Here is an 11014-nt window from a genome sequence, read left to right as displayed (position 1 = left end):
GCTAGAATCTTCTAAATTAGTTGAAAAAGAAAAAGACTCTCATATTGATAACCTCATGAAGAAAATAAATAACATGTCTCAAGATTTGGTAAAACTATAAGTAAATGGTGAAAGCAAGAAAGACTTAGAAATAAGTAACTTTAAAAGTAAAATTGAAGATAAAAACAAGATCATTAACAATTTTACTAGAGGAAAAGAGACTTTTGAAAAGATGGTTGGACAACAAAGGATGATTAGTGATAAAGAAGGAATTGGATACAATGGAATTGAAAACAAAAAGAAGAAGAACCTATTTATGGGATATTTTGTAAGTGAAGCAAAATACTATGCTAGTACATCTTCTACAAATATTCTTGAACACACTACTTGCTTCTTGTGTAGGAATAAGGGAAACATAAAGTTTAATTGTCCACTTAAAAAGAAGTATGTCAAAATAAAAATGAACGGAATGTAAACACTAAAAATAGATAGGACTAAAAAAGAATTAAGAAGGTTTGGGTTCCCAAAGTAACATCTTGAATCCTTCCTTGTAGGTATGCTTTAGGACCACTTTATTAAAAGAAAAATGGTACTTGGATAGTGGGTGTTCAAGACACATCACTGGAGATAAAACCAAGTTCACCACACTAATTCAAAAAGATGGAGGGTATGTCACCTTCGGCGACAACGCTAAAAGTAAAATCATCAGAATCACAAAAATAGGTAATGAATCCTCATTAACAATAGATGATGTTTTACTAGTGGATGGATTAAAGAATAATCTTTTAAGCATAAGTTAACTTAGTGATAAGGGATTTGACATAGTCATTAAGCAAGATAAGTGCATAGTTCAAAATCCAAGAAAACATGAAGTTCTATTTACAGATTATAGAGTCATTAATGTATATTGTATAAACCTTGAAAACCTAATCTCTCTAGAAGTAAGATGCTTGGCTGCCATAAATGAAGCCAGTTGGCTTTGGCATAGAAGACTAGGACATACAAGCATGTATTTTATATCAAACTTATCTAGAAAAAGTTAGACAAAGGTTTACCAAGCACAAAATTCATAAAACATAAAATTTGTTATGCTTGCCAGCTTGGGAAGCAAATTAAAACAAGCTTAAAAAAGAAGAAAACAATATGCTTTTGTCATAGTTGATGACTACTCTAGGTTTACCTGGGTACTCTTTTTAGCCTCCAAGGATGTAGCTTGTAGTATGTTAATAAGTTTGTGTAAGAGACTTCAAAATGAAAGAGGATACGGCATCTCAAATACTAGGAGTGATCAAGGAAGAGAATTCAATTACAAAGAAGTTGAAAAATTCTGTAATGAACATGAAGTAAGTCATAACTTTTCAACACTTAGAACTCCACAAAAAAATGGAGTTGTTGAAATAAAGAATAGAACACTTCAAGAAATGGCAAAAAAAGTGCTCAATGAACATAAGCTACCAAAGTATTTTTTGGCTGAGGCAGTAAATACCGCATGCTATTTGATAAATAGAGTATCAATAAGATCAAATTTAAATGAAACTCCCTATGAACTATGGAAAGGCAGAAGGCCTAACATATCTTACTTTCATGTTTTTGGAAGCAAATGTTTTGTATTAAATGATAAAGATGATTTAGGTTTAAATTATACACCTTTTTGTTGATGTCAAAAGGGGGAGAAAAATTAGGAGCAAAAATAATAACACACAAAAATTAGAAGCAAAGAAGAATGAGCAAAAACTGTTATTGATGTTATGCAAAGGGTGAGATATACAAAGGGGGAGAAAATGTTATTGAAGCCATAATTGAAACATCATGAGCATATTCATTATGAGCATATTTCTTATTTCATTTGGATTCAGGATAAACACTTTGTGTATGAACATGAGCATATTGCCATTCATTGAATATTTGATGCATTAATTGAGGGGGAGCCTTAGTTGGGCGTAACCCATTATATATTTTTGCTTGTGCATTTGTCATCATCAAAAAGGGGGAGATTGTCGACTCTATGAGTCCAATCTTGTTTTGATAATGACAAATCACTTGGTATTTGATCTGTGCATTAAGTTTGTGTACAGGACCTATATTAACCATGCACGGAAAGATAACAAGTTATGGATGCCTTCAAGTAAAGCCTACAAATCACAGAAAGCATCTTGGAACTTAAAGAGTACGAGAATCAAGATGCAAGTGGCAAAGTTCAAGAAACTCTTGGGAATGGGTATTTAGAGCTTAAGTATTTACATTGGCATATGATTTATTTTGAAGCTCATTATAACTTAGAATGGTTTTAGGATTCATGCATTTCATGTACATCATTAGGAAACTCTCATGGACCTTGAAATGTTTTCAAAATCGTGAAAAATATATTTTATGAAAGATCCAAGAAAAGAAGCCAAGCATATTTTTAGTTAGATATAAAAATTTGAGAGAATGGGTAATTCGGTTGCCTGAACTCAAACCTCAGGAGCCTGAAGTCGAGTTCGGTTGCCTGAACTCGCGGGAAAGCCTAAAAATCAGCTCTTTATTAAAAAGACACGCGAAGTATCTTATTGATCCAACGGCTGAGATTAATTCTAAGGGTAATATAATATATATTATGAATATCTAAACCCTAGAACATAGGCACAAGGAAAAACCAAGAAAGATATACTTCTCATTGCAAGGTTTGAACCCTAGAGCCGGTTTTTCTGCAATTCAATCTTCTTCCATCTTCGTTTGGGAAAATCTCTGCTGAAATCAAAAGAGCATTCATTCATCCAACTAAACTTTGATCTAGTATTAAGGTTTGATCTGTCAAGTTATCATTTTTCAAGAATCTCTCATCTCTTTACTTGTTTATCGTTAGAAAGAGGATTTGATCTTCAGTGTGTATTCACATATAAAAACTGAATTTTGGGAAGATCATGTTTTGAGAAAAACTTGTTAGCTTGGTTGATTGATTTGAACTTCAAGAAGTAGATAAACACATATTCATATATGTTGTTCATTGGGCTTCTTATTGAAAAACCTACTTTGATTAAAATATTGGAACTTGAAGGAAAACTTTGTGGTTTTTGATTGAGTTGTATTCAACTCAAATTTTTGTTAAATAGCTCACTTCAAATATACTTGAGCATCTTTACAAAGTGAATCAAGAACCCTAGTGGACTCCAAAGCATTCCAAATATATTTTCACTTGGGAGTTTTTGATTAAATACGAATTTATGTGTTGACATATATCATACATCAAACGATTGTATCATTTTTCATGAATTCTTGAGCTTCAAGTTATATCATATGATAATGTACTAGGAAATTGAATTGTACTCACAAGCTTTTGTTGGAAGCATTGTTTTGAGTGTTATTTCTCAGATTTCATTATAAACACGGTTCGGGTTGTGAACCGGGTGTGAGGAGGAAGTTGTACCTCTTGTGAGCAGCGGATAAGGAGGGAGCTGTACCTCTTGTAAGCAGCGGTTTGTAAGGGAAGCTCCGTCCCACTTTAAGGAGCAGGGTTATTAGTGAATCCTTGAGTGGTTGCTCAAGGCGAGGACGTAGGCCAAGTCAGCTGAACCTCATAAAATCACGTTTGTCATCTCTCTTCCCTTTACTCTTTATTTTTCGCGTTGTATTTAAATTGAGTATATTGCATGCATAGATAGGATTTCCACACTCACACATAATTGAGCAACGAGAAGTAGTTGGTAAACTTATAAGAAGTGTGCAAAAGAAAATTAAGTGAATTAATTTTTTAATATCCAATTCACCCCCCCCTCCCTCTTGGGATTACACCTTAATCAACAATAGGTGTATAGGCTAAGATTTGGTTAGATTTGGAAGATGGAAGATGATATTCTTGGTGTTTTTGGATGGGAGGAAGCTAAGGAAAGGGAGAGAGTGAGAGCACACGAAGAGACAAACCCTAGGTCAATTGAATGACCACTTGAATGGCTTGGGTTTTTATAAAGGAGCCTAGGGTTTTTCTGTCAGTTAGTCGATTGACCCTAGGGTCAGTTGGCTGACTGCTTTCTATATCATGAACAATAATTCAGTTAGTCAGCTAGGCCTTTGGTCAGTCAGCTGACTGTAAGTATTTCTTTAAATTTTGTCTTTTCACTTAGTATCTCTACTATGTAATAGATCAAGCTCTCTTCTAATGGTTATGAATCTATCTTCCGAGAGACGTTTAGTAAAGATATCAACCCATTGATCATTTGTATTGATAAACTCAATAATGATGTCTTCTTTTTGATCATGCTCTCTTTGAAAGTGATGTCTTATGTCAATATGCTTGGTTTTTGAGTGTAAAATGAGATTTTTAGATATATTTATCGCACTTGTGTTGTCACACTTAATTGGTATACTTGTGTATTTCAAGTTGAAATCTCTTAATTGCTATTTCATGTACAATGTTTGTGCATAACAACTCCCGGCTGCTACATATTCAGCCTCAGCAGTTGACAAAGCCACGAAGTTTTGTTTCTTAGAGAACCAAGAACCTAAAGATCTTCCTAAGAATTGGCATGTGCCACTTGTACTTTTTCTATCTATTTTACATCCTACATAGTCCGCATCCAAATAACTAAACATTTCAAATATGGTGTCCCTAGGATACCATAGTCCTAAGTCCATGGTGCCTATTAAGAATCTTAAGATTCTCTTAATAGCTATTAGGTGTGATTCCATAGGTTCTGATTGAAAACGTTCACATATATACACACTTAACATTATGTCAAGTCTACTGGTTGTTAGATATAGTAGACTTCTAATCATACCTCCATAATACTTTGTGTCTACAGGTTTTCACTTTTCATCTTTGTCTAGACTGATGGAGGTACTCATAGGTGTTCATATGGGTTTACTATTTTCCATACCAAATCTTTGTATCATTTCTCTTAGGTATTTTGATTGACTTAAGAAAGTCCCATGCCTGGCTTGTTTAATTTGTAATCCAAAAAAATAGTTTAACTCTCCTATTATGCTCATTTCAAATTCTTCTTGCATACATTTTGCAAATTCTTTACATAGATATTTATTAGTAGCACCAAATATTATATCATCTACATAGATTTGAATTAGGAGTATATCCTCTTTCTTGGTTTTAATGAACAAGGCACTACCAATGTTTCCTCTTGAAAACCCCTTCTCAATTAGAAGTCCACTAAGTCTTTCATACCATGCCCTAAGGGCTTGTTTTAATCCGTATAAAGCATTAGTTAGTCTAAATACATCATTATAATTTTCTATATTGGGGTTGTTCAACATATACCTCTTCATTATTATACCCATTTAAGAATGCACTTTTGACATCCATTATTTTGTATAACTTAAATTCTCTGTAGGAAGCATAAGCTAACAACATTCTTATATCTTCCATTCTAACTACAGAGGCAAATGTTTCATTATAGTTTATCCCTTCTTCTTGGTTATACCCTTTAGCTACAAGTCTAGCTTTGTTTCTAATGACTATACCATTCTCATCCTTTTTATTTCTAAATACCCATTTAGTTCCTATGATCGAATGATTTTCAGGTTTATGTACTAATTGCCATACTTTACTTATTTCAAATTGGTTTAATTCTTTTTGCATAGCAATTATCCATGAGTCATCTTTAAGGGTCTCTTCAACATTTTTAGGTTCATCTTGAGATAGGAATGCATAGTGATTACATATATTCTTTAAAGAAGATCTAGTAGTTACACCTCTAGATGGTTCACCTATAATTTGATCTTGAGGGTGATCTTTTATATACTTCCATTCTCTTGGTAATTCGGGATTTTCTATAGTTTTATCTTTTGGGATTTCTTCATTTACTTCTTTTTCTTCTTTGATTTCTACCTCATCCTCCTTTTTGAAAATATCATCATTTTCTTCATTTTTGACTTCTCTTGAAAGAGGGTTTGATTCATCCAAGTTTACGTGAATTGATTCAATGATGGTTAGTGTTCTTTTGTTATAGATCCAGGCCTTACTATTTGTAGGGTATCCTAGGAAAATTCCTTCATCTGATTTAGCATCAAATTTTCCTAAGTTATCTTTGTTATTGAGTACAAAACACTTTCACCCAAAAACATGAAAGTAAGTTACGTTAGGCCCTTTTGCTTTCCATAATTCATAAGGTGTCTTGTTTAGACTTGATCTAATAGAACCCCATTAATTACATAGCAAGTTGTATTTATAGCTTCGGCCCAAAAATACTTGGCTAAGTTATTTTCATTAAGCCTAGTTCTTGCCATTTCTTGAAGAGTCCTATTTTTCCTCTCCACAACTCCATTTTGTTGTGGGGTTCTAGGTGTTGAAAAGTTGTAGGACATAAATTTTTGAAAATACAAATTCACCCCCCTCTTGGGTTCACGGTAAAGCTAACAATGAGGACGATCTCAAACACATCTCATCATTCCATGCCATTGCGCACATTTCTAAGTGTTGAAAAGTTGTAGGACATAAATTTTTGAAAATACCAATTCACCCCCCTCTTGGGTTCACGGTAAAGCTAACAATGAGGACGATCTCAAACACACCTCATCATCCCATGCCATTGCACACAAGTTGGAAATCTCAGAGTCCCTGCATTCTTAATCTGAATCACTATTGTTTTGTCTATCCCATGAGGTACCTTCTTTTATGGCTTTCTTCTTTTTCATAGACTCCTATTTTAGCAACGGGCTGTCAAGTTTGATATGCCTAACCTTTTTACAATTATAGCAGGTGGGAGCATTCAATTTTTATTTTCTTTTACTAGACTCTCCCTTCTTAAATACAGAATCTCATAACTTTTTGTATGGCCTACTGTTCTTTCTGAAGAACCTGCTGAACTTCCTAGTAAGCATAGCCATATCATCTTCAGATTCAGGTTCACTACACTCACTACATGTATTAGTTGATGTTTTTAATGCAGTCACTTTCTTCATTTTATTGTGCTCATTTAGTCTCTCATTAATACCTAACTCATAGGTGATAAGTGAACCTATCAGTCCATCTAGTGGCATAGCCTTAAGCTCTCTACCCTCAGATATGGTTGTAGCCTCTGCCTCCCAAACAAGAGGCAAACCCCTAAAGACTGTCCTAATCATCTCATATGTAGGATAGCTTTTACCTAATGCATGTAGTGAATTAATGATGTGTGTGAATTTAGTGTACATGCTCTATATGGACTCACCAATGTTCATCCTAAATGCTTCACACTCACTGGTCAACATATCAATCCTACTATCCTTCGCATCTCTAGTACCATTGTAGGTGACCTCTAACTTGTTCCATATTTCTTTAACAGAAGAACATGCCATAACTCTATTAAATTCATTAACCTCAAGTCCATAGAAAATATTATTCATGGCAGTAGCATTTAAACTAGCATCTTTCATATCCTCATCAGTATATTCTTCTTCTGTCTTAGGAGCATTGGTTTAGCCTTCAATTTTCATGGGGACATAGTTTCCCTTATAAACAACTCTCCACACCTTCCAGTCAATGTTGTGAAGATAAATACATGTCCTCTGTTTCTAGAAGGCATAATTGACACCACATAAAACTGGAGGATGTGTGGAAAAGGGTCCTTTAGGGAAAGGGGTTACAATGTTATGAGCCGTCTAGATCTTTTGTAGAAAAACGTTTAAGTCTAAGCTACTAGGCTCTAATACCAATTGTTAGCTTTACTGTAATCCTAAGAGGGGGGGGGGGTGAATTGGTATTTTAAAAATTAATTCCCTAGGTCAATCAACAAGTAGCAGTATTATACAAACTTAAGGTCAATCTAGTGCAGATAAAATAAATCAACATAAATTAAGTGAAAATTAAACTGCACAAGTAATCGAATTAAGCATGTGCAATAAAACAATGTGGAGAGACAACACCTGATATGTTATCGAGGTTTGGCAACAGTACCTATGTCACCGCCTTGGCTCATAAGCACAAGATTACACTAAGGCTCACTTAATGAGGGGAGCAACACCTAAATACAACTAGGTCAATTAGCACAGGGCTGTCCTCAAACTTTACAACCAATCCTTCTAGGATGAATTTACGACCCCTTAGGCTATGTCTGGAACCAATTTTCAATTACAAGATGCATACAAATAACATGCTTCTCAATCAAACATATTTGCACCAGAAATAATCAAAGCACACCAATAACGTAAGAACAATAAGCTCAATGGTGTATATGTGCAATCAACACTCAAAGTAATGACTATCTCAGTGACGACCTCAAAATGTACATCATTTATATATATATATATATATATATATATATAAACTGTTTTGATACCCCCTGCTATGGAACTTGAGCCTCGAAAGGCACGGGGGTAAATCTGAATATCAAATCATACCTATGCAACGGAAACGTAATCCATACATTCCATACACATCATACAATACTAGGGATCTGTATTTCCAAACCATACTATATAATACATCTCTCTTCAAAATATCTATCCCAAAACACAAAACCCTGCACAAACTTACCCTCTAATCCAGGGTAATCAAATATACTCTTTATCCGCGAGCTTGGTCAGCTCGCCTAGCTGGCTCACCTGAAAAATGTTAAAGTCATAGGGTGAGTCGACGCTCAATAAGTGGAAATATGTTATTACTAGTGTGTGGCGACTAAGTTGTATATTGTTAAAATAACAACTAAAATGTAATGTAATGGTAAATCTGTAAAGCATGTCCATCATTTTCACAATTTAAAATATAATTGTATCATCTGTATTTTCTACTTTTCATACTGCTAATATCATACTATACTCATCAGATACTGTAAAACTATATACATATACATAATTGTGCTTTATCCCTGGAACTTTGTATGTCATGATTTGACCCCTCACGACAGGGTTGTGCGGCCCATAGGCGGGACTTAATCTGGTCGGCCCTCCAGATAAGTCAATATACTCTACACTACCTTAGCCTAGCCAAACTGCATACTCTCCTAGGCGTGGGGCTGGCTACTACCTCGTCAAACTGGTTCCCTCAACCCAGCAAACTAGGGAGCTACATCCTCTCCGAGCATAGTTTGACGGTACCCACACACTATCCGAGGTATGTGGTTGCACTCTATCTATATATAGCAACAGTACCATGCTCTATATTCTTTACCTGTATCTATCTGTAATCATTCCTTAGGGATCTGATACTATATATATACATATATACTCTTTTACTGTTTTCATCATGTTTCCAAAATTACCATAACGCTATCTTTTGTACTGTAAATACTGTAATCTCTGTATGCTGTATTTGTAGCATCTTGATGCTATCTCTATATATCTGTCTGTACACTCTATCTGTATACTCTATATGTTATGGTAATAGGAAACATGGCAAACTATAAATACTGTGTATACTATAATGAATAAAGCTGTAATATACTGATATGAGTAAAACTGTAATATACTATTCTTGATAAAAATCTGTGATATACTGGTTTGTATGAAACTATAACATACTGATATGAGTAAAACTGTAATTTACTATTCTGGAGAAATGTCTGTGATATACTAATCTGTATAAAACTATAACATATTGATCTGAGTAAAACTGTAATTTACTATTCTAGATAAATGTATGTGATATACTAATCTGTATAAAACTATAACATATTGATCTGAGTAAAATTGTAATATATTGTCTATATCTATGTATTCAGTATAGTATGATATATTGTAAAAACTATATAAGTTCTTCATCACATAAATATCTACTCAAGCCACACAAGCATTTAAAACTTATATTCTGTAAAACTAGGTAATAAGCTGGTTTATACATATGTGTAAAACCTCTGATAACATTAGAAAAATTCCTAGCATAGCATATTTCCCTTACCTTATTAATGAAAGGTCCCTCACTGAACTCTAGCCTTACACCCGCAAGGTTCTCCACTCAACACCCTGAAAACAACATCCCTCAAAACAAAACATCAGTATTTCTTCGTGTATTGTATTTCTTATAATTGAGGGAAAGAAAAATACTGAATAAAATGTCTTTTCCTGAGATTAGGATGAAATCCAAACCAACTCCACCAACGATCAGCTCTAGCAGACTTGTAGAGAACTTCACCAGGAGTGTTGTGGTGGCTTCAAATCATTGATCTAGTGTAAAACGGACCCGAAATCGAAGAGAGAAGGAGGGAGATGTGTTTTAGAGAGAGATAGAGGGGGTTTGCACTGAAAATTCATCTAAAAATCCGGGTTTTCATGATTTATAGAGTCGGATTCGTCGGCGAGACACGTCACCTCATCGATGAGTCCTTTAATAATTTCGCCGATGCACTTCCTTCCTCGTCGATGAATTTCAGACTGTCCCAAAAACCATTTTGGGTATCTTCTCGTCGACGAGGCGTGGCTTCGTCGACGAGGTCCCTTTATCCGCTCGTTGACGAGGCCTGTGTGTTAGTTCTGGCTTATTCCATACAAAGTGCAATGTCATCAACGAACGATGCATACTACCTCCTTCTATTTCTGTTTCCATTCCCCCGCCCCCCCTCTTCATTATTTAAAAATCATTATTTTTCAGGTTGTTACAATCTCAATTCAAGCACACAAGTGTATCAACAAGCTAATCTTTTAAACTATGTAAAGATAAAATCTCAATCACAATTTAGGGTTTCAAAGATTTATGCCAAGAGTAATTAGAATGTCTCAAAAATATTTTCTCAATATCAAAGTACAAAGAGAGATTCAAATATAAGCTTGTAAAAAGATTTTTGCACACACAAAAATACAAGCCCAATGTGTCTTACAATAATTATGCAAAGACTCACTTAGCTATAAGATTTTTCCCACACAAACATCTATCAAATAAAATGAGGGGAAAAACCAAGCTAAACCCTTAATCTGAAAATCAAGTATGCAATAAACAAATGAGGGTTTCTAGCACACTAGAACAATGAATGAACACTCATAAGGCTTGATTTTTGAAAAGAATGGTAGTATATGAGTATAAAGAAATAGAGTTTGGGAAATTTCAGAGGATTTTTTACTTAATCAATATGCGAATTAATTGCAAATCTGAGCAAATGAACCCATATATATAGAAGAGGTCAAAATTATAACCATT

Source organism: Malania oleifera, chromosome 1, assembly GCF_029873635.1.
Source record: "Malania oleifera isolate guangnan ecotype guangnan chromosome 1, ASM2987363v1, whole genome shotgun sequence".
Lineage (NCBI taxonomy): Eukaryota > Viridiplantae > Streptophyta > Magnoliopsida > Santalales > Ximeniaceae > Malania > Malania oleifera.
Note: the sequence above shows the minus strand (reverse complement) of the source record.